This window comes from Pinus tabuliformis, chromosome 5_2, assembly GCF_031772625.1.
Source record: "Pinus tabuliformis cultivar Carrire ecotype Pingquan chromosome 5_2, CPIR1, whole genome shotgun sequence".
Lineage (NCBI taxonomy): Eukaryota > Viridiplantae > Streptophyta > Pinopsida > Pinales > Pinaceae > Pinus > Pinus tabuliformis.
In genome coordinates, this window is record NC_142306.1 from 1,098,658,830 (window position 1) to 1,098,681,849 (window position 23,020).

The window sequence follows — 23,020 nt, forward strand, 5'->3', positions numbered from 1 at the left end:
AAAGCACCCAAATCGGGCATTTCTTTTAGGCTGCCTTCCTTTAGCAGGTTGGTGACAAACAAAGTGTGGTTCGCTGCCTTGATTATATTCTTCAATACCCTGGCTGCCCTTAGTGATACTAGCTCAGCTTGCTTGCTTCTCACGTCCCAATCTGTGAAAATAATGTCTTTGTGTGTCTCCTCGATTTCAGGCAGGTTGCCCTCCTTCCGTCTTTTGTTTAGTTCCATTTGATGAACTCTAAGATTCTGGTGTTGAGATCAGGAAACTACTCAATCACCTTATATGTTAGGTGATCACTAGTGATCAGATAAGGAGTAATGTGTGACATCGTTTGGTAGAAATTCTCATGTTGTTTCATTAGGGGGAATTCAGTTCCAGGGCCTTTAACAAACTCTTCAATAGTGGGAACGTCTTTATATCTTTCTATGGCTTGCTGCAATTCTCTCCTCCTTTTCTCTCAACAAAGTAGAGACTTTAGTGGCTTTGTCCATAGTGGCTATTGCATATGCTCCCGTGAACTGTGACAATCTAGTCAAGTTCTCAGTTGGGTTGAAAGGAATGTCCCTCCAAACTATGTCCATGGGCTCATTTCTAGGTGGGAGCTTGGGTGTTTCTACCCTTTTCCTTTTTCTCTGTCTTCTTACTACTGCCTTGTGGATTGGGTTGTAGAACACATCAAGTGAAGGGATTTCGGTCACTTTCAAGTAGATCTCTGATGTGGGCAGAGCAGGGATAATCTTAGTATGTTGGGATGTTGTCGCCTACTCATCCATAGGCTTGGACTGCTCATCCATGGGTTTGGATTGCTCATCCATAGACTTGGGCTTTATATTCTCCTAAATATGTAGAGGAGTTTGACACTCCATTTCCTCTTGAGTATCTGTCATTTTGGGAGTGTCTTGTAGTTTTTTATTAAACTTGTCCCACTCCTACTCCAAACTGTTGTCTTTGACCTCTAAACTAAATTCTTTAGGTGGGGTGCTCAGAACCTATTTCTTAGTTGACTTCCTGCTGGATTGTACTGTATTATTTGTCTCTTGGGCCTTCCTTGTATTTGGTGTTTTCTTAGTATTCACCTGAGACGTTGTGCGAGAACTAATTCCTTCACTGTTAACAATCACACTTGGTGTAGGCTTATCTTCGATCTTTAACAAGTGTAGTGGGATTATTGCGAGCCTTTCATTTATGAATTCCCGAAATCTTTCAAAATTTTTAAGACTCAAGTTTGCTTTAGCCCATTCGAATGCTTGTTTGAAGGACTTGGCTAACTGTAACATGTCTTCAAAATCATTATCCTCATGGTTGTATGGCTTGAGCTTTACCGCAGTAGTGATGTTATGTGCTACCTTGTCTGGATCGAATTTCCTTTTTGGCAATGTATGAAGCCTGAGTGCTTCCATGCTTGCTGACTCCTTAATGGCATGATTAAGAATTGCTAAAGCAAAAGAACCGCACTTGACAGGAAAAGAGGGCCATAATAACTTCTTATTTTCTTTGAGGACTTTAGTTAGGCCTTTTCCTACAGTCTGGTGGGTGATTTCCATTGCTAACAATTTATCAAAAACATATAAAGGAAGGACATGTGGGTCAATTGTGCTACCCAAAAATTTAATGTAGGTGAACCATTCTTCAATAAAATATTTGCTAACAACTAGAAGGTCTGTTGCAGCTTCTTGGGAAAACCTTGGGACTTTCTTATTGAAAATAATATGATGCAGGGGAAAAATAACATAATGACATATCTTATAGAAATGAGGTGTATAATGGGATTCCCATATTTGCTTATGACTGAGGTGGATAGGGTAGGGGTCTTATAAGTTCCATTTCCAACCCATGGTCGGAAATGTAGTGCATAAACAAATGGCGTCCATAATGTAGGCACAAAAATAGAAGGGGGGAAGGTTCTCTGGAGAGGAGGCTCTCTTCTATCGATACTCAGTAATGATGGTGGCTAGGTTATCAGATAGGATGGTGGCCCAATTCATGATGTGGGAGTTAACGCGGGCATCAATCATATGAATCCATTATATGGAAACTTAGAATTATTGGGCAACCCATATAGCCTACATAACATAGCAGCTACATAGTTATAATGGTTTTCCAAAGAGGCTATAGCATACATACGTGATTTATCAAATTTGAATTTGTTGTCTAATACTCTTTGCCCCTGAATCAACTTGAAGGGGTCTAGGTTCTTATTTGCGAAGCTGGCCATGTATGTCTTATCATATATATCCTGAGGATCATGTATATTATACATTTTCTTCATGTCCTTTACTCTAAACGATCCCATGAGTTCGTTTCTTGAATTCTTGAATTTCCTATCTTCAATGGTGAGGATTTTGACCACCCACCTGATCATATCCATGTATGAGATGATTTTAGCCCTCGCTCCTATCCTATGCAGGAAAGAATAGGTAGTGTCCTTGAATTGAAGCCCCGAAGGTCTTGTTGAGTCAGTTGTTGCTCTTGTAATAGTAATCTTGGGATGCTCATCCTCAAGCCTATTGTAAATGACCTCCCAAGTTGTTGCTCCTCCATCAGAGCTGCAGACTGTATCAGAGAATATGGGAGCCATCTCTGTAAACTCGAATTCTGCAACGCTTTGCTTCTTTTGTTTTTACATCACCTTCCTCAATCACATCTCTTTTGTAGCTTGCCTAAAATGGACGAGATATATCAGTGCAGACAATATCAGGCAATTGAGATTGAAAGCATTTCTGAAATGACCTTGAATCGTGAGAAAGGTTTAATGAGATACTCAACGCTAACTACCCATAACTTAGAAAATGATTACCTCTCCTCGGGCCACTAAATATTTATTATCCTGTTAATTATTTCATTTTTGTATTTAAAACACAATTATTTCACACTCTTACCACTCTTATTCGCATATCGCAATCTTCAAATGGACATAATATAGCATTGTGCTTACTATAAGGCGAAATGCGATTGCGACTGTCGCAATATCGCATTTTTCAAATTGTTAATGGGCGTTGTAATGACATAGCTTAATTACTTGAGAAATTTGTGAAGTGCGATTTGTGAAATGACAAGGTGCTTATAATCAAGATATTGTAGTGGGAGGCTTGATCGCACATTGCAGATTTTTAAATGTGTTTTATGATAGTCACATGGAAGTGTGATTTGCGATTTGCAATAAGGATCTCATCCTTGGGTTGTTTTGCAAGATTTTTCAAGGCAATTTCTTAGAGTTAGGTTTTACTATCCTAAGACTAAAAATTTAAAAAGGGTCCCCATTTATATCTCTAACCTAGTTATTTTTATCCGTAAATGGGGGGTTGTTACATAGTAAAACAGGTTGTAAGTTTGTTCTCCATTTTATTAATATAAAAATCAACTATTCTTTCCCAATTATGTCTTCTTTGATATCATTTGTGGGATTCCTTGATCACCCACATAGGGTATGATTTATTATTCATTCAATTTATGATATATGTTGAGTTAATTAGTTCATTTATGTTTTATGTTATATACTAGATGCTTTGATCTTGTGTGTGTTTCTGTCTATGTCTATGCAGATCTCCTTCAAGACATCACATGGAAGCTGTGGGAACCGCTGGAATGTTCTCTAAAGGATCGAGGAGAAGTGAATGGTTGAAGGCACTGAAAGGGACTTCATCAAGAATTTTGATTAAATGGTAAGTGACCTCTCTCATATTGCTTGTTTCAGTCAAAATTAAGCTAGGGAAAGGTAGTAGTCCTATGTGGTTTGTTACTATATTTCTCTAAGGCTTATGGACATCTATCTTGTCCACAAGACAGATTAGACCGCTTAACAAACCGATGCACCAATAACCATGTAAAACAAAATTTGGCGTATATATATCGGAGCTCAAACCGTCGACCCTTCTACATATAAACCACATGATGTACCAACTTTGTTGCTCATATTCCTTGCTTTGATCAATAAGCCTACTTCCACATATGATGCTTTTAGTTAGATCAAATGTCAAAAGGATGTCATCGACACAAGTCTGCCAACTATACGAGTCACAATGAAACCAATTCAAGTATGCCTTCGGTCAAAAGGAGTGTCTCCAACACAAGCCTACCGAGCAGAATGAAACTAATTCAACAAACTTTCCAGTAATACAAGTCATCACAGTGAAATTAATTCAAGTATGCCTTTAGTCAAAAGGAGTGTCATTGACAAAGGTCTGTTGAACACAATGAAGCCACAATGAAACCAATTCAACAGACTTGCCAACGATACCAACCACCACAAAGAAATCACAATAAAAATAATTCAACAAAATTTGCAACGATAAAAGTCACCACAATGAAACTAATTTAAGTATGCCTTTGGTCAAAAGGAGTGTCACTAGCATAGGCCTATCGACCACAAAAAAATAGAGTAAAAATAATTCAACAAACATGCAAATGATACGAGTCACTTCAGTGAAAATAATTCAAATATGCCATTAGTCAAAAGGAATGTCACTGGAACAGGCTAGTCGAGCACACCAAAACCACAATGAAACCAATTCAACGGACTTGCCAATGATATGAGTCACCACAATGAAACTAATTCAACATAATTTCCAATGATATGAGTGGCCACAATGAATTGATTCAATAGAATTTCCAATGATATGAGCCACCACAACAAAACCACAATGAACCAATTAAAATATTCCTTTAGTCAAAGTCAACCAAAAAATCTTTAGACCATAACTCCTTCACTTTTTCATAGAGCCATCAAACACATTATATCACATTCTTTCTTGTCAATGGAGTCATGGGAACATATATATACACATGTTTTCCTGTGATCAAGGGCGCATGTGGCCAACATTGGGAGAAAACGTTTGAATGGATATTTTGGAGAGTTACCATGTGACCATCCATATGACCTTGTCCCTCTACATATGCCACAATCCTATGGGCCTAGCACTATACTCCATATGGCCTGATCCTTAGGGTTCATGTTCATTCATGTGTTGATGTTATCATGATGTCATGACGCCATGTTAGCTTGTGAGAGATGTCACATGTCACTTGAAATCGATCCCATTTGTTGCTCGAAATCACCAAATGTATCTACCACGTGGCAGCGCCTGCTAGTGCCATGTCATCCTAATTACTTGTCAGTCATGTTGATTTTTCATCCTATGATTGGCTAGAATGATTCATGTGGTGGAAGGATCCTTTGATTAAATGTCGTGAAAGATGAAATGTTATTTTCCTTTCATTTCTGTGTAGGGTCATTGGATCAATTAGATTTGTGAAAAGTTACTTGACCTTTAACATAGTTATCCATCATGCAAGTCTAGACACAGTTCATCATTGATATCCTATAGAACATTGATCCACTCTGAAATTGATCTTTAACAAATTTTGGGTTTGTGGGTTTTGACCCCTAGTTCAAGCCTCTTTCCCAATTTTGATCTTGAAATGGCCATAACTTCTCATCTAGGAGGAGTTTTTCAGAGTGCCACTATACTATTGGAAAGATCTTGACAAGACCTATCCATCTAAAGCATATTCATATCGATATGATCATCACAACATCAATAATTACTCAAAAACTTCTAGGATATGAAGCCTTTACTAATGTAGCCTATTAATGATACTGTTTGTCATCCAAAACCTTCTCAAACTGGTTGTCATCAATGAGAACACTGTGCCCAATAATACCCCCCTTTTCATTGATAGCAACACCACCGAACATTGATAGTCTTTGATGGCAGTGGATCAAACTCCCCTTGACATGCTACTGGATACGCCCCTTAACTAGCCATGAAGATTCTTCGCACTTGTTCCCTCTTTCTCTCGATTTTGTCCTATGTCTTCCAAAGCCCTTCTTTTGTTTCAATGTATTAATATATAAATGTCCTCTTGTCAATGTCTTCAGTATCTCCCCCTTTGAAATCAATGGCAAAGTGATATGGTTGCTCACCAATACTCCAAAACTATTTTTGAACTTTCCTCCTCTTGTTGCAAGTAGAGTTCTCCCCTTAAGAATATGCTTTCATGTCATGTGAATCTTCCTCATTCAATAACCTATCTTCTTGCTAAACTTCCTACTTTGTATATCTTCACGCTGTTCATCTTATTTTGAATTAAACTTTGAAAAATCCTTTGATCTAATACTCTTTTGATTGTGATGGTGGACCTTCTCCCCTTGTACATTAACTCTTCACCTGTGACTACCTCCCATTGCTCTATAACTATTCCCGAACTTTCTTGTGGAACTAATTTTTTTTTCAAACAAAATCTCTCCTTGATATGACTCTTCCTATCATGTGAATATCCCCTTGTTAATAATTTCTCTTTAAGCTCATCTCTCTCTCCTGTTATCATGTTGTTGTCCTCATACCAATAATTGCTTCCCTACAAATAATTTTGCCGCCTACATGATCTTGCTTCAACAAGTTTCACTTCAAACAATTATATTAGTGAAGAAGCCTTCACCAATTAATTAGATCCGAAGGGTTAGATCTAACCTTGGTTCTTCCTATTTTATTCTCCATTCCTTGGTGTCCATTCTTGAGTTTATAAAGAGCTCCTCTCACAATGCCATCTAAAATCGATCATGTAATACTGTGTTATGTGTCCTTTATTATGACATATGTATTACTCTAAAATGGCTTTGAATATGATAGCAATGACCCATACGATCTGTCATCATAAATACTAATATGATCCATATGTCTGAACCTAGGAACTTGATCATATCCTCTATATATGATAACATCATAAGTTTTGTGATCCCGAAATCTGTGTCCAAATTTTATGCATGAAAAACAATGACAAAATAACTTATTTTGATACCTAGTGGCATAATATTGCTTTAATGTGACATACCTTTTGAAGTTGTTCCTTAGAAGAGTTTCATCCCTTTGTTGATTTCTGACTCTTGCTCCATTGTTGCATGTGGATCCTTTGAGAATATTTTCCATCAAGGGGGGCTCCAGAAAGTTGTCTTGATTCATTTTCTTAGATGTATCATGCTAATTCCTAGCATCACTCTAAGAATCATAAAAAATGTTGAAATGGATATGCTTGGGTTGATCCATCAATTGCTTAGACTATTCAAATGAGCTGTTGTTCGATCCAATGAGTGTTTGATCATGATTCTTGGGATGATATTCATTCGATGTTCTTGAAAGATATTTATCTTTGGATGTTTGGCAACCTTCCTGATAACCAAGGCCTATTTTGATGAGATGATATATATGAATGTTTAGAATATGATCCAGAGACTCAGAACCTTTGAGAAGCTTTAAGTTGTGTTTGAGCTATTCCAATTCTTCTTTCAAAAGCATAACTTATTCTAATCTTTCACAAAGTTATTCCTTATTATTTAGCTGTTATGACAAAAGTTCCTTTATCCTTTTGGATTCTTCTAGCTTGACCTTGAAAGTGATAATGGAATATTCATATTGATCTTTGTCTTGGAGCTACTGCTTTAGATGTCCCACCCTATTTCTAAGGGTTTTTACTTCTTTCAATGCACTTTTGAGTTTTCCTTCATAATCAACTTTTTCTTCAGTTTCTTCTGCTTCAACAAAGAACAATATTTATCCTCTTTCATCATCAATCATACATTCATTTCTCTTGTAACTAGTTTCTTCTTTTGATAATAATTTCTTATTTTTGGCATCTAATTTCTTCTTTTGATTCTTAGACTTGAATCTTGATTTTTCATCACTATCATTCATTTTTTCAGAAGGAATTTTAGAAGCATAATGACCTATTATTCCACATTCAAAACATTTGAAAGTAATCTTACCTTGGAACTTTCCAGTTCCCTTTTTCAGCCATCTGATGAACTTGGCTTATTCATCAAATTCATGACTCAAATCTGCTTGATTCTCATGATTTCTTCCTTCTTTGGCTGCTTTGAATGCTACTTCTTTTATTCCTGTATTTTCCTTCTCTGTCCTTAGTTCTTATCATGTGAGTGTTCCATGAAGCATGTCCATGTTCAACTTATCCATGTCTGAGATTTCCTCAAGGGATGATACCTTGGGATTGAATCTTGGCGGCAAAGATCTCAATATTTTTCAAACAACAACATCATCCTTGACTTATTCACCCAGTCCTACGATATAGTTGATAACTTTGTCTACTCAAGGAAATATGAAGCAATATCCTCATATTCTTCCATATTTAGACTTTTGAATTGAGCCCTATAATATTGTAGTTTGTCTTCATTCACTTTCTTTCCCCCTTCTGTTGAGACCTCAAAAAGTTGTGGCAACAACAAGGGGGATAACCACCCAATCTGGACCTTAAAGCAACTCCTTTTCTGTTTGGGATAGTGGCTCCGACTAGGTATGATGGGACCAGTTTCCTAGTGTTTTGGGTTTATATGATTTGTGGTATTTTTTCTGATGATTCGCAAAAGAATAATTGGAAATTAACACAATTTTATTCTAAGATGCAAAACTTTGAATTAAATCTATTTTAATCTAACCCAGGGTATTGCTGGTTTTATGTGATATAAAAAGATGTCTATGTAATCTATGATGATATAGATCAATCATAGACTATATAGAGTTAATATATTGTAAGATAATTCCTTTGAAAAAATAGTTAATCAAAAGAATTGTGAAAAACATATCGCATATTCTAATGATCACATATAAAACAGACCATTCTCTATTCTGATATCGTACAATAGTGCAACTGATACTTCAAACAGAGATGACAGATTTCATACATAATTCATGAAAGATAAACTTATCACTAATACTAGAACAAAGATTTAGCAAACATGATAATAGTACTAGATGTGTACCGTTCTACTCATTTGACCAGTGACAATAGGCCACAATCAATCTTCTACCAATGAGTATCTCAAAGAATACAATAGTGCATCAATAGTGATCAACAAAAATATATTTGATTGAAAATACCATGTTCCATGATTCCATCAAGGCATCTACAAATTTACGATAGTGCATTCTTTGTAAATGTTCTTAATAAAATTCTGGACCCTTCTCTAAATGCATGAGAAGGGTTTAAATACTATTCTTAATTAACTAAAAATAACTTATACAAAATATCTATGAGGAGGTTTCAAACAACCTTCCTCGTTCCTAGTATCCAACTTTCTAAAAATAAAATTGCTCAAAATGACTCGGGTCTTCATTGATTAATCACTGCTGCCAACTTTGCCTCTCAACTCACAAATGTCGGACATTGGCCTGACTTGTGGTGGCATCCTGAATTGTGTTCTCAACTGCCTTGCAAATATAGCATCATGTAAAGGTGGCAGCATTCTCTGTACTAAATCCAAGGAGAAATTCAAGGTCATGATCTAACTGTGTGGTTTGACCAAAAGTTGCCATACTGCTTCCCAGTCGGTTTTTGATAGCCCCTCAATTGTTTCTTTCTGTAGCTGACTCTTATTCTTCCAATTCTCGTCTAATGCTTTAAGATCAAGAAGTGTTTTTGGATCACTCTCCTTTATGAGGTTGGATGTGTGCAACATGTGATTTATTGTTTTGATAATGCTTTTTGAAATACCTGATGCTCTGGCTATTGCTAGTTCGGCCTGTTTCACCTGTGAGTCCCAATCAGTGAATAGAATATCCTTATGTCTTTCGTTGATCTTTGGGAGACTTGACCTTTTCCCTTCATCTGAATCCTGCCATTCAATATAATCAGAGATCTTAGAATTGAGTTCATTGAACTCAATTCTTTGATCAATAATGATGTTTGTTAATTGTTCACTAGTATTCAGATGTGGAATGATATTTGATATATGTTGGAGGAAGAGCTGCTTTTGCTTTGACAGTAAAGTATTCAGTGTTAAAGCCTCATTAATGAATTCCTCTACAGTAGGAATATCCTTATACTTTGCTAGGTCACTCTTTAGCTCCTGGATTTGTTTGTTTTTAGTAGATAAGTCATTTTCATGACTTATTCTCAGTACTTCCATATCTTGTTGTAGCTTATGTAGCTGCTCCTCTGCTTGATGGTTCACGTTGCTCTTTGTGATAGCTTCTTTTGTGAATCTCCGACATCTTCCGTTGAAAACCAACTGTTGTAAGGGGAGAACGACTCCATGGCATAATTGGTGAAAATGTGGAATAAAATCTTGTTCCCACATTTTCTTATAACTAAGATAGAAGTAGGATCATTGGTAGTCCATTTCCAACCCATGGTTGGAAAATAAGTGCAGAAACAAATAGCATTGAAGACATATGCAGACATGGAGAATTGGGGAACTGTTGTAGAGGAGGCAGCCCTGGTTTGGAGATATTCAGTAATCGCTTTGGCCAAATTCTCGGACAGAATGGTTGCCCAATTCATAATGTTAGAATTAACACAAGCATCAATTAAATGAACCCAATTGATTGAGAACTTAGTATTATCAGGGAGACCATACAACCTACATAGCATAGAGGCTGCGAAATTATAAGGGTTGGCTAAAGAAGCAATTGGGTACATACTCACTTTATCTTGTTTGAATTTATTGTCTCTTCTCCTCCATTCCTGTATCATTTGAAACGGATCTTCATTTTCCTTTACAAACTTTGCAAAAAATTGTTTGTCATAAATGTCCTAGGCATTGGGTAGCTTGTACATTTGTTGTAAATATTCGGCTCTGAAAGAACCCAAGACTGTGTTTTTAGCTGTCTTGATAAGTCTGTCTTCCACTTCTGTATTCTCTACTACCCATCTTATCATATCTGTGTATTGTTGGCATTTTGGCACAGATATGGCGCTATGGTACAGGTGTTGTCCTTGATGGCAACTCACTTTGGTGACAGATCTCAGTTCAAGTGCTCAGAATGAAGGAAATCTTGTATAAGCAGGTACACCTTGCCGAAGTCGCGTATACACGCGGTTTATACGTTCCAAAGTCGCGTATGCATATACACGCACTTTTATGCACATAAAAGCGCGTACATGATGGGAAACTTATTTTTGGTCCGTGGTTGTTAGTCCTTGGAATTTGAACCTTTGGTTGTGGACCATGGTATCTCGGCAGAAGAGTTGAACCCAGGTTTTTGGCCTTTGGTATTGGTTTATTATGGTTTTGGACCGTGGTATTGAGGAAGCCTAAAACTATAAAAGAGGAAGTAGATCATGTGGCAAGGAATCATCTGAATTATTGAATATCTGATATTGTGATAGATCTTGAATACGGGTGATTGGGTTATGGTGCAGATCTAGATCTGAATGAAGGTGGAACCTGAGCGCAAGACGGATAAGGACTATTGATGGATCTAAATCTCAAGGCTTGAACATCGGTATCTCTGTATGATTTTGATCTGTTATATGTGGCGCACTCTTGATCTATAAATATGGGTTAACTAATGTCTGAATGCTTAAAAGAATAAATTATCCTTTATAGATCTTTACGCAGGTTCAGTGAATTGAAGGTGCGTATATACGCGTTTTATGTGAATGAAAGGCGCGTATACGCAAGTTGGTTGTGGTACAGAAGCGTATACTCGCAGGTTGATGAATAGTGAAGTAGCGTACATGTCTTGATTTATGTTCTAGCTGCTTCTGTTTTATTGCTGCAGTGTTCTGGGTTCAGAATTGGTGTTTGATTATAGTTACTGTGTTCTGGGTTCAGTGGTCAGAGGAGTGCTTAGTTGTTTCAGCTTTTGATTGGTGAAAAGGAGTTTGGGTTATGCAGAAATTCTTGATGTTTGATTGATGTTACTTGTGGATCCAGTCTGAAAATTAATGAAACGAGGTCCCTGAAAGCAAAGAGAAGGTTGCAGCCTTCTGCAGGTAGGAGCCTGCGTACTAGTATCTCAAACTAGTACAAGAACTAAGGGGGTTGAAGCTCCCTTCCAGGGAAGCTGGAAAATGAGAGAGAGAGTTGTAGCTCTCTGCAGGTTGCAGCCTGCGTATTGGTAAAGAGAAGTTTCTAATTAAAAAGAAGATAGAGACGAATTGCAGCAGGGGGTTTTCACCCACATTGGGTTTCCACCTTATATCTTGTGTTCTTGTGTGTGACTGTCTTCTGCTCTGTTTCACTGTTTCTGGTACTGTTTATGTGCATCTGAATCACAGATTAATAACTGACATCTGAAATATAATTCAAATTATAAGTCTGATTTATATACGCGGGTTTCTTTATCTGTAGTTGCATATATACGCGGGTTGTATTAACTAAAGTAGTGTATATCATCTGGAATTTAAAAATGAAATATTTGGCTTGATAATACTGATTCACCCCCCCTCTCAGTATTATTTCCAACAATTGGTATCATAGCAGGTCCTTCAGAGAAGCTTGATCGCTTGAAGGAAGATCATTCATCATGAGCAACTACGAGAGGGAAGCATCAATCAGGCCTCCAATTTTTGATGGGACAAACTTCAATTATTGGAAGGTAAGAGTTACTTCCTATCTTCAATCTCTTGGTACAGAAGTTTGGGATATCATAGATACAGGCTACACTTTTCCTTCAGCTACTCCTACAGATGCGGCCGAGAAGAAGAAATATGAAACAAATGCTAAAGCAGTCAATACTCTGCTAGGATGCTTATCTCAAACAGAATTTGTGAAGGTTATGCAGTATAAATCTGCAAAAGAAATATGGGACAAGATTGTCTTGAGCTACGAAGGAGATGAACAGGTAAAGCGTGCTAAACTTCAAACCCTCAAAATCCAATATGAGAATCTCAGAATGTATAATGATGAAAGTGTGGCTAACTATTTCCTTCGGGTAGATGAGATTGTTAATTGCATGAAAAACTTGGGTGAAGAAATAAAAGAGGCTATTGTGGTTGAAAAAGTTCTAAGATCATTGTCCCCCAAGTTTGAATCTAAAGTGTCTACAATAGAAGAAAAGGAAAATATACGAATTCTTACTATGTCTCAGCTACACGGAATTCTAACTGCTTATGAAATGAGAAAGGGAGGTCCATCAGACAGAAGAGAAGCTGCTTTCAAGGCTTCAGGCAAAGGAGATTATTATGAAGCAAGTCACGTGCCAGAAGAAGAAGAAGAAGAATCAAATTTTGTCAGGAATCTTCAAAGGGGTTCTGGAAGGTTCAGAGGTAAGTTACCTTTTAAATGCTTTGCTTGTGGAAGAGTAGGTCATTATGCTGCAAAATGTCCTTATAAGGATAAAGGAAAGGAACCTGCTAGATGGAACAAGAAGCAGAGTGCAAATAAGAAAAGCTACTACACTCATGAAGATAGTGATGGTCTATCAAATAGTGATGAAGATGAACGAGGTAATGACTATAAACTGTTAATGGCATTTGAAGATGATGATTATATGGATGTTATATATGTGGATAGCCTTTATGAAGAAATTACTAGACTCAAGAGATGTATAGAAGAAAAGAATATGATCATTGATACTCTACAATTTCAAATTGATGAAAAGGAAAAACATCTTGAAAAATTAGAAGGTGAAATTGTTGGTCTTAGAAAAGAGATTGAGAAAACAAAAGCTATTAATCTTAAGTTTGTCAAAGGATCTAAAACTTTGGATGAGATTATCAATGTACAGTGTTCTCCACTAAACAAGACAGGTCTGGGCTATAATGGAGAAACTTCTCAAGCATCCACATCAAAAAGTTATCTTGATGCAGCAAGAAGGAATGAGCAAAAGCACAATGGAGACCATCAAGTAAAGCAGGGACGAATTGCAAACAAAGACTATCAGGGGCAATCCGTCTTAACAGTGAACAAAAGCTACAACTAGCCACAGGTAAAATCTTCTCAATTTGGTTCAAGAATGGATGACAATAGAAATTACAATCATTTGGCCAGTAGATTTGATAACCGCAGAAGTTTCTTCAATGGACAATGTTTCTCTTGCCATAACTTTGGTCACAAAGCAGCTCAATGTGTTGCATATAAAACAATCATGACTAGAGAAGCTCAAAAACAAAGAAGTATGACCGGGATTACAAAAAGGACCTATAACAACTTTTCAGCTCTTGAAAATGAAGTTGAATGTTCTATTTTCAATAACTTTGGTCATGAAGATTCTGAATGCAGGAGCAAGTTTCAGCAAACAAAGGAACAATCCTCAAGCACCAAAACATGGAGAATAAAGGAACCACAAACAGAAAGATGTGGGATAGCATTTTATGCAGAGGGACAAGAAAATCTATGGTACATTGACAGTGGATGTTCAAAGCATATGACAGGTGATAAAGAAAAACTTGAGTCATATTCTGCTCTAGAAAAGGGAAAGAAAGTTTCTTTTGGAAATGATACTCCTGCAACTATAAAAGGAAAAGGCATTGCTCAGTTAAAAGAAAAGGTCAAGGCTGGAAATGTTTTGTATGTTGATGGATTGAAACATAATCTTCTAAGTGTCAGCCAGATGTGTGATCAAGGAACCGAGGTGATATTTAGAACAAATGGATGTCTTTTTCGTGATCTTGATACAGGTAAAACGGTGATCAAAGGTAAAAGAACTCCAAATAATCTATACATATTTGAAGAAGGACAACAACAATGCTATCTAAGCAAGGATGATGAACGCTAGTTATGGCATCGGAGGTTGGGGCATCTAAGCTTTTCACAAATAAGGAAAGCATGCAGATATCAGGCAGTTCGCGATCTTCCAGATATGAAAATTCCAGACAACACCATATGCAAATCATGTCAGTTTGGAAAGCAAACCAGAACTAACTTTCCAGAGAAGGAAGGGTCGTCTAGCATGCCTCTTGAGCTAGTTCATATAGATACATGTGGTCCATTCAGGAAAAGGACACCTCGAGGAGAAGAATACCTGATATTATTCATTGACAATTTCTCCAGGTTTGTCTGGTTAGGACTTATGAAGCACAAAGATGAAGCATTCGAAAAATTCAAATCCTTCAAAGCCTTGGTTGAAAATGAATCAGGATACAAAATTAAGTGCCTCAGATCCGACAGAGGTGGGGAGTTTACCTCAAATGAATTTTTCGATTTCTGTGAAGAACATGGGATAAGAAGAGAATTCTCTACAGCTAGAACTCCTCAGCAAAATGGAGTTGTGGAAAGAATGAACAGAACAGTCCAACAAATGGCTCGTGCTATGCTTGATGAGTCGGGAACTCCCGCAACTTTCTGGGGTGAAGCTGCACATGTTGCGGTTGTTATTCTCAACAAAACAAATGTCCGGGTGAACAGCACTCAAACCCCTCATGAGCTCTGGTGTGGTGAGACTCCTTCGGTAAAGCACTCCAAAATCTTTGGGAGCAAATTTTATATTAAGAATACTGATGAGCAACTTGGCAAACTTGAACCTAGAGCAGATGAAGGCATTCTTCTTGGTTATTCTCCACATAGCAAAGCATATAAATGCTACAATAAAAGACTTGGCAGAATTGTTGACAGCATTGATGTAGTGGTTGATGAGAAGGGATACATTCCTAGGCAAGTACATTATGGAGACATCGAAGAAGATGAAGGCTACCCTCAAAGACAGAATGATGAAGAAGAAGAACCTCAAGAAGAACCAGAGGAGCAGACAAGAATAGAAGAGAAGACTCCATCCAGATATGTTCAGAAGAATCATCCAGAATATCAGATTGTGGGGAAGAAAGAAGCAGGTGTACAAACAAGAAGAACAGTTGCAGAAGCTTCAAGCTATTTGGCATTACTCTCCTCCACTGAACCACAAAATGTGAAAGAGGCATGCAAAGATGAATGTTGGGTGAAAGCAATGGATGAAGAACTTGAGCAGATCGAAAAGAACAACACTTGGGAGTTAGTCCCTAGACCAAAGGATAAGAATGTTATCGGAACAAAATGGGTCTTCAAAAATAAATTGAATGAAAATGGAGAAGTTATTAGAAACAAGGCCAGACTTGTTTGTAAAGGGTATGCGCAGCAATAAGGAATAGACTTTGAAGAAACCTTTGCTCCTATTGCAAGACTTGAGGCCATCCGAATGTTCCTTGCTCTCTCAAGCTTTCAAAACTTCAAAGTATTTCAAATGGACGTGAAATCAGCCTTTCTGAATGGAGACTTGGAAGAAGAAGTATACATTGAGCAGCCAGATGGGTTCATTCTTGGAAATGATCCAAATCTTGTATGCAGATTGAAAAAGGCTCTCTATGGTCTCAAACAAGCTCCAAGGGCTTGGTACTATCGTTTGGACAAATATCTTCATCAACAAGGATTTTCAAAAGGATCAGCAGATAGCAATCTATATATAAAATTTGAAAATAACAAATTACTAATACTTGTTGTGTATGTAGATGATATTATCTTTGGGAGCAATGAAGAAGCTATGAGTCAAAGCTTTGCCTTGGTGATGCAGAAAGAATTCGAAATGTCATTACTTGGAGAATTGACATATTTTCTTGGATTGCAAATCCAACAAAATGAAGGCGGTATTTTCTTGTCTCAAACCAAGTACCTCAAGCAGATCTTGAAGAAGTATGGCATGGAAGATTCGAAACCAGTATGTACCCCCATGGTTACGGGATGCAGCCTTAGTGCAAATGATGAATCAGCAGCAGTGCATCAACCAACCTATAGATCCATGATTGGGAGCTTGCTTTATTTGACAGGTACACGACCAGATATTATGCATGCAGTGGGAATAGTTAGAAGGTTTCAAGCCAACCCAAAGGAAACTCATCTTCAGGCAGTCAAAAGAATCTTCAAGTACCTTCAAGGAACTCAAAACTATGGCCTATGGTATCCTAGAGATACAGATCTCACTCTTCATGCTTACACAGATGCAGATTGGGCCAGAAGCGTGGATGACAGGAAGAGCACAAGTGGCGGTGCATTCTTTATGGGTTCCAGATTAGTATCTTGGTTCAGCAAGAAAAAGAGTTCAATTGCTTTATCTATAGCTGAAGCAGAATATGTGGCTGCTGCATCTTGTTGCACACAACTCCTTTGGATGATGCAAACCTTGCAGGACTTTCAAATCACTTGTAATCCACCTGTCTCTATCTTATGTGATAATACAAGTGCAATAAGCATTTCAAAGAACCCAGTCATGCATTCAAAAACCAAGCACATACCGATCAAGTATCACTTTCTCCATGGACAAGTATTGGAACAAAAGGTCAAATTGGAGTATGTTCCTTCTAAGGAACAAGTTGCTGATATACTCACCAAACCCCTGCCCAGGGAAACGTTTGAATATCTCAAACAGAAGCTGGGAGTCGTTGATGTTTCATCCTGCTGTTGAAGCTTGTCTGTTCCAAGAAAAGTTGGTATACGCGAGTTGGATGAGGGGTATCCGCGTACATCAGCCGATTTATTCAGGTGCAGTCGCGTATGTGGAGTTCTGAAGAAAATCAGCAAGGGTAGACTCTGGTTGGAGAGAGTCTGAGATGGGTCTGTCAGAGACCATCAGGCACAGATTCAAGGGAGCATATAATCTTCTAATAATACATTGTTGGCATTACCTTAGAAGCTCTTGGACCTAGTACTCAAGTTGTTTTTGGCTCAGGTGGATCAGCTGCAAAAAGAAGGTCAGAAGGTGAACATGATTGCTGATATGTTCAGTGATTGTCAGATGTTGCTGATAGTAGTTATTGGTCATAAGTCTTTATATTTCGTCTCTATGTCATGTATATTTGATTATCAAGGTCATGTAACGGCCTATTTTGGTTTCCCCACTATGCCTGGGATGATTGTGATCTGTTGTCATATGTAAATTTCTGAAGTATCCCCACTTGGTTGGGTGATGGTTTTATGTATCGAGTCTTTTTGGATAGGAAGGTCTTTTATGATGTAAAAGCCATGGTTCTTCTTGAAGAACATCTTTTTGCAGATCTTGCCTACAGTCAGGGGGAGCATGTTCAGCACAGCAGAGCAGAGATATCAGCATGTACTCAGGGGGAGCATAGCCCTTTGCCCTTGATGACAAAGGGGGAGAATGAATTTGAGGATCTTGGATCTTGGGGTTGCCATCAAGTCCAAAGGGGGAGATTGTTGGCATTTTGGCACAGATGTGGCGCTATGGTACAGGTGTTGTCCTTGATGGCAACTCACTTTGGTGACAGATCTCAGTTCAAGTGCTCAGAATGAAGGAAATCTTGTATACGCAGGTACACCTTGCCGAAGTCGCGTATACACGCGGTTTATACGTTCCGAAGTCGCGTATGCATATACACGCACTTTTATGCACATAAAAGCACGTACATGATGGGAAACTTATTTTTGGTCCGTGGTTGTTAGTCCTTGGAATTTGAACCTTTGGTTGTGGACCATGGTATCTCGGCAGAAGAGTTGAACCCAGGTTTTTGGCCTTTGGTATTGGTTTATTATGGTTTTGGACCGTGGTATTGAGGAAGCCTAAAACTATAAAAGAGGAAGTAGATCATGTGGCAAGGAATCATCTGAATTATTGAATATCTGATATTGTGATAGATCTGGAATATGGGTGATTGGGTTATGGTGGAGATCTAGATCTGAATGAAGGTGGAACCTGAGCGCAAGACAGATAAGGACTATTGATGGATCTAAATCTCAAGGCTTGAACATCGGTATCTCTGTATGATTTTGATCTGTTATATGTGGCGCACTCTTGATCTATAAATCTGGGTTAACTAATGTTTGAATGCTTAAAAGAATAAATTATCCTTTATAGATCTGTACGCAGGTTCAGTGAATTGAAGGTGCGTATATACGCGTTTTCTGTGAATGAAAGGCGCGTATACGCAGGTTGGTTGTGGTACAGAAGCGTATACTCGCAGGTTGATGAACAGTGAAGTAGCGTATATGTCTTGATTTATGTTCTAGCTACTTCTGTTTTATTGCTGCAGTGTTCTGGGTTCAGAATTGGTGTTTGATTACAGTTACTGTGTTCTGGGTTCAGTGGTCAGAGGAGTGCTTAGTTGTTTCAGCTTTTGATTGGTGAAAAGGAGTTTGGGTTATGCAGAAATTCTTGATGTTTGATTGATGTTACTTGTGGATCCAGTCTGAAAATTAATGAAACGAGGTCCCTGAAAGCAAAGAGAAGGTTGCAGCCTTCTGCAGGTAGGAGCCTGCGTACTAGTATCTCAAACTAGTACAAGAACTAAGGGGGTTGAAGCTCCCTTCCAGGGAAGCTGGAAAATGAGAGAGAGAGTTGTAGCTCTCTGTAGGTTGCAGCCTGCGTATTGGTAAAGTCTGCTCCAGTACAAGACATTGTAAAGAGAAGTTTCTAATTAAAAAGAAGATAGAGACGAATTGCAGCAGGGGGTTTTCACCCACATTGGGTTTCCTCCTTATATCTTGTGTTCTTGTGTGTGACTGTCTTCTGCTCGGTTTCACTGTTTCTGGTACTGTTTATGTGCATCTGAATCACAGATTAATAACTGACATCTAAAAGATAATTCAAATTATAAGTCTGATTTATATACGCGGGTTTCTTTATCTGTAGTTGCGTATATACGCGGGTTATATTAACTAAAGTAGCGTATATCATCTGGAATTTAAAAAGGAAATATTTGGCTTGATAATACTGATTCACCCCCCCTCTTAGTATTATTTCCAACATGTATGGCAAGAGCCTAGCCCTTGTTGCTATTCGGTGAACGAAAGAGCACGCAACATCTCTGAATTGTACTCCTAATGGTTCTATATTTTTAGTAGTTGGTTGAATATCTGTTACTTCAAGGTTTTCATTCTCCAGCGTAGTATAGATAGTCTGCCATGCAATGGCGCCTCCATCTGCAGTGCATACTTTATATGTAAAAATGGATGGCATATCTGTGCTTTTGGTTTCTACGATAGATTGCTTGGTATGCTTCTGCATCACCTTTTGAATGGACATCGCTTGAGCGGAGTTCCTATTAAAACCAACAGCAATTAATTGTCACATAAAATTAAAAATTTGATTACATGACTGAACTTTGTAAGAAAAGATTCGGGATCGAGTTCAACATTAATCAACCATAATGAACACCATGATTACATGCATAGGTATGATAACCATATTAAATCATTCTGACCTAACTCGTTTCCAACTTAAAAACACTATTAAACATTTGTCAAATCTGTCATATCGGATATTTAATTTATAGTGCATATGAAACTTTGTTGATGGATCTTGCGATATGCGATATCGCAAAATCGCAAGATCGCAATATCGGGATATCATAAAATCGTAGTTTTGATAGGTAACAATTAAGCTCTTGACGTAATATATCTGATGTGTGATATGCGATTGGGATGTCGCATATAGAGTTCAATCGCAAGTCGCATATCAGTATTTTGTTAAATGTGCTTAACTTTGCTGCTAAGGAATTATGCGATTTGTGATCTGCGATGAGGACTTTAATATGTTTTAAGTTAGATTCAAAAAGGGCTCTTTGAAAAGCAACAATTTTCTTAGAGTTGGCATTTTATTCAAAAAGGGGAAAATTTCAATTTTTAAAAGGCTCCCTATTTGTATTATATATAATAAAAATGGGGGGGGGGGTTTGTTGCATAGCACAACACCTTCATAATAGTTTTTACGCTTATTCCATAGATCATGAGCTAACTTACAATGCATTACTTTGACAAATTGTATATCTGACAAACCCCTCAAAACGACATGCTTAGCTATTGCATTGGATGTATAGAGTGCCTTACTAGTTGTATTATAGGAGTATCAAGAACTTGATAATTGTTCTCTACAACTGCCCAAGCATCAAATCCCAATGAAATGAGGTAGATATCCATTCTTATCTTCTAGAAAGCATAATTGGATCAATCAAACTGAGGAGGCTTGACTGATGATATGACAGTGGTCATCTTTATTGAGATCAACCTTTCAGTGGTTAACTATTCATGAAGCCACCCTCTCTAATACCACTTTTTAGGGTAAATATCACACTGAGAGGTGGGGGGTGAATCAACGTAGTGGCAAATTTACATTTCAAAACATTTCATCAAAGATTGACTATATAACAGTGCACCAATATATAATTTGTATCATAACAATGAATGAAATTATGCATCAAGGAGCCATCATCACATCAACACAAGAGAAACAAGGTTTTATGTGGAAACCTTTACAGGAGAAAACCACAAATTCGTTTTGTCTTCTTCTTCAATTTGTTTATGTATATTTGCAGGCATTGACCATTGAAGGCACTGACCCCCAAAATGTTCATTCACCCACTTGAAATAGGCTACAACCCGATTGAGGTACCAACCTAAAAATGTGCAAGATTCGACTTACAATAGGCTTCAACCTAATTGAGGCACCTACATCCTTCTTCAACCTGGTGTGGACCACTTTTCACAATATTTAAAAATAGATACACGTGCAACACAAACAATACAAGTCTTCAAAAACTAACCATGTTGCTTCTATTACAATGTTGTCATAACCAACTCATAACTTGCTTTGTTCATCACAGAAAATCTATTAATCTAACACCTTTCCCTGATCTTGATTTAGTCATACATAACTGCTCACTCAAAACTATTGAAACCCGCTCATGACCTCCAAAAAAGAAATATATTTTTATAGTATAAAAAATGCATCTTGATGAGTTTCCATAACCTATGGAAAAGTCACCACTGAATTATCATCATTTTCCCTCTTTCATAATTCAATTTGGCTTCAAAATCATTCCAAAAACCCATATAAAACTATATAAAAGTTAATTGTTTGACAAAACAATAAATACTAGGTGCAATATACAAAATGACCCTTTACGAGTTCTACAAAATGCCACTTTAAGGTTCTACAAATGCACAAACCAATGCAGTAATAATCCGTAAACAAACTTTGGCGTATATATATCAGAGCTCGAACCACTGACCTCCTACATACAAACCACATTATGTACCGACTCTACTGCTCATATTCATTTTTTTGGATAAATATACCAACTTCCACATATGATGTGTGTAGAGATCAAGTTGTTGTCACTCAACTTTTCCCTACGAGGTGATTTTAACCACTCCACGCATCCACGACCATTACTATAGATGAAGTACTAAATCCCCATGAACCTCTGATACATTGAAAGTGAAGTTGATTTATTATTATTATGCCTTTCGTACTAATTGATACAATTTACCAAACCGTCCCATCAACATGATCGGATGGTCACTCAATTTTAATCAACGACTATTACATTCCATCGAGCCTAGAGATGCACCCCATTTAATTTTGCTTTTTCAACTCAACGCCATATAACAATCTCATCACCTTCGATCTGACAACCCTTGCACTTCACCAGGTCAAAAATGTGTGCTCTTTAACACCCTTTCTCATGCCCAAAGAAATCTAGCCATCCATTTCTATCTTGATCAACGATGGTTATGCTATATCAAGTTTGAACTTGCATGCAAGTTATGCAAAAAATAAGGCTTGATGGACGAGACAACACACGAATCCCGTAGTGGCATTTAACACAATTGGAGAGAATTAAATTTTTACGGCATACATTATGCCAGCTTATTAACACCACATTCATTGCACACTATTCTCTCCTTGTGCCAACTTTAATTTGTACTCTCGCTATAAGGACTCCATTTTCCCTTCCATGTAGTTTAGTCTGGGTCGAAACATTGTGTCCTTGACAGCGCGGCAAACCATAATTTCAATTCAACCAAGTTACTTCATAAAGGCCAGGTAAGTACCTAGGTCATCACCTTATCAGATTACTTAATTTCAGGAGAAATTTACAAAGAAGATATAGAAATGTTGGAGGAATCATATACGGAGGTTTATATAAATTAGTTAGTGTTATGCAACCATCACACAAAATAGAAGAAAAGATAGATCAACTTCTTGAGAAATATCCTCTTCAATGGGAAAACCTCCTTTACATCACATAAATGAACAATTATTGGACAGGTCTCTTCCTATCGACTTGAACACTATCTAGGAACTAGATCCAGAAACATATCAATACCCTGGAACATGCAGTCATTAGTGGAAGGTTACCTTGTGTTTAATTAGGGGTTTTCATCATTGGATCCCAATTGAATGATTCTACGAGTGTTCTACGACAACATCATTATTCACACTAGTTAGATTGTATTGCGCATCTTGGATATCATCATCATTATCGGTGGCCACCCTCGTGTTTGTTAACAGTTTTCATTATTGACTAGTAATCATAGAATTTCTCAAATGTTTGAAATAAACTCCTCTATTCACATGTGTAG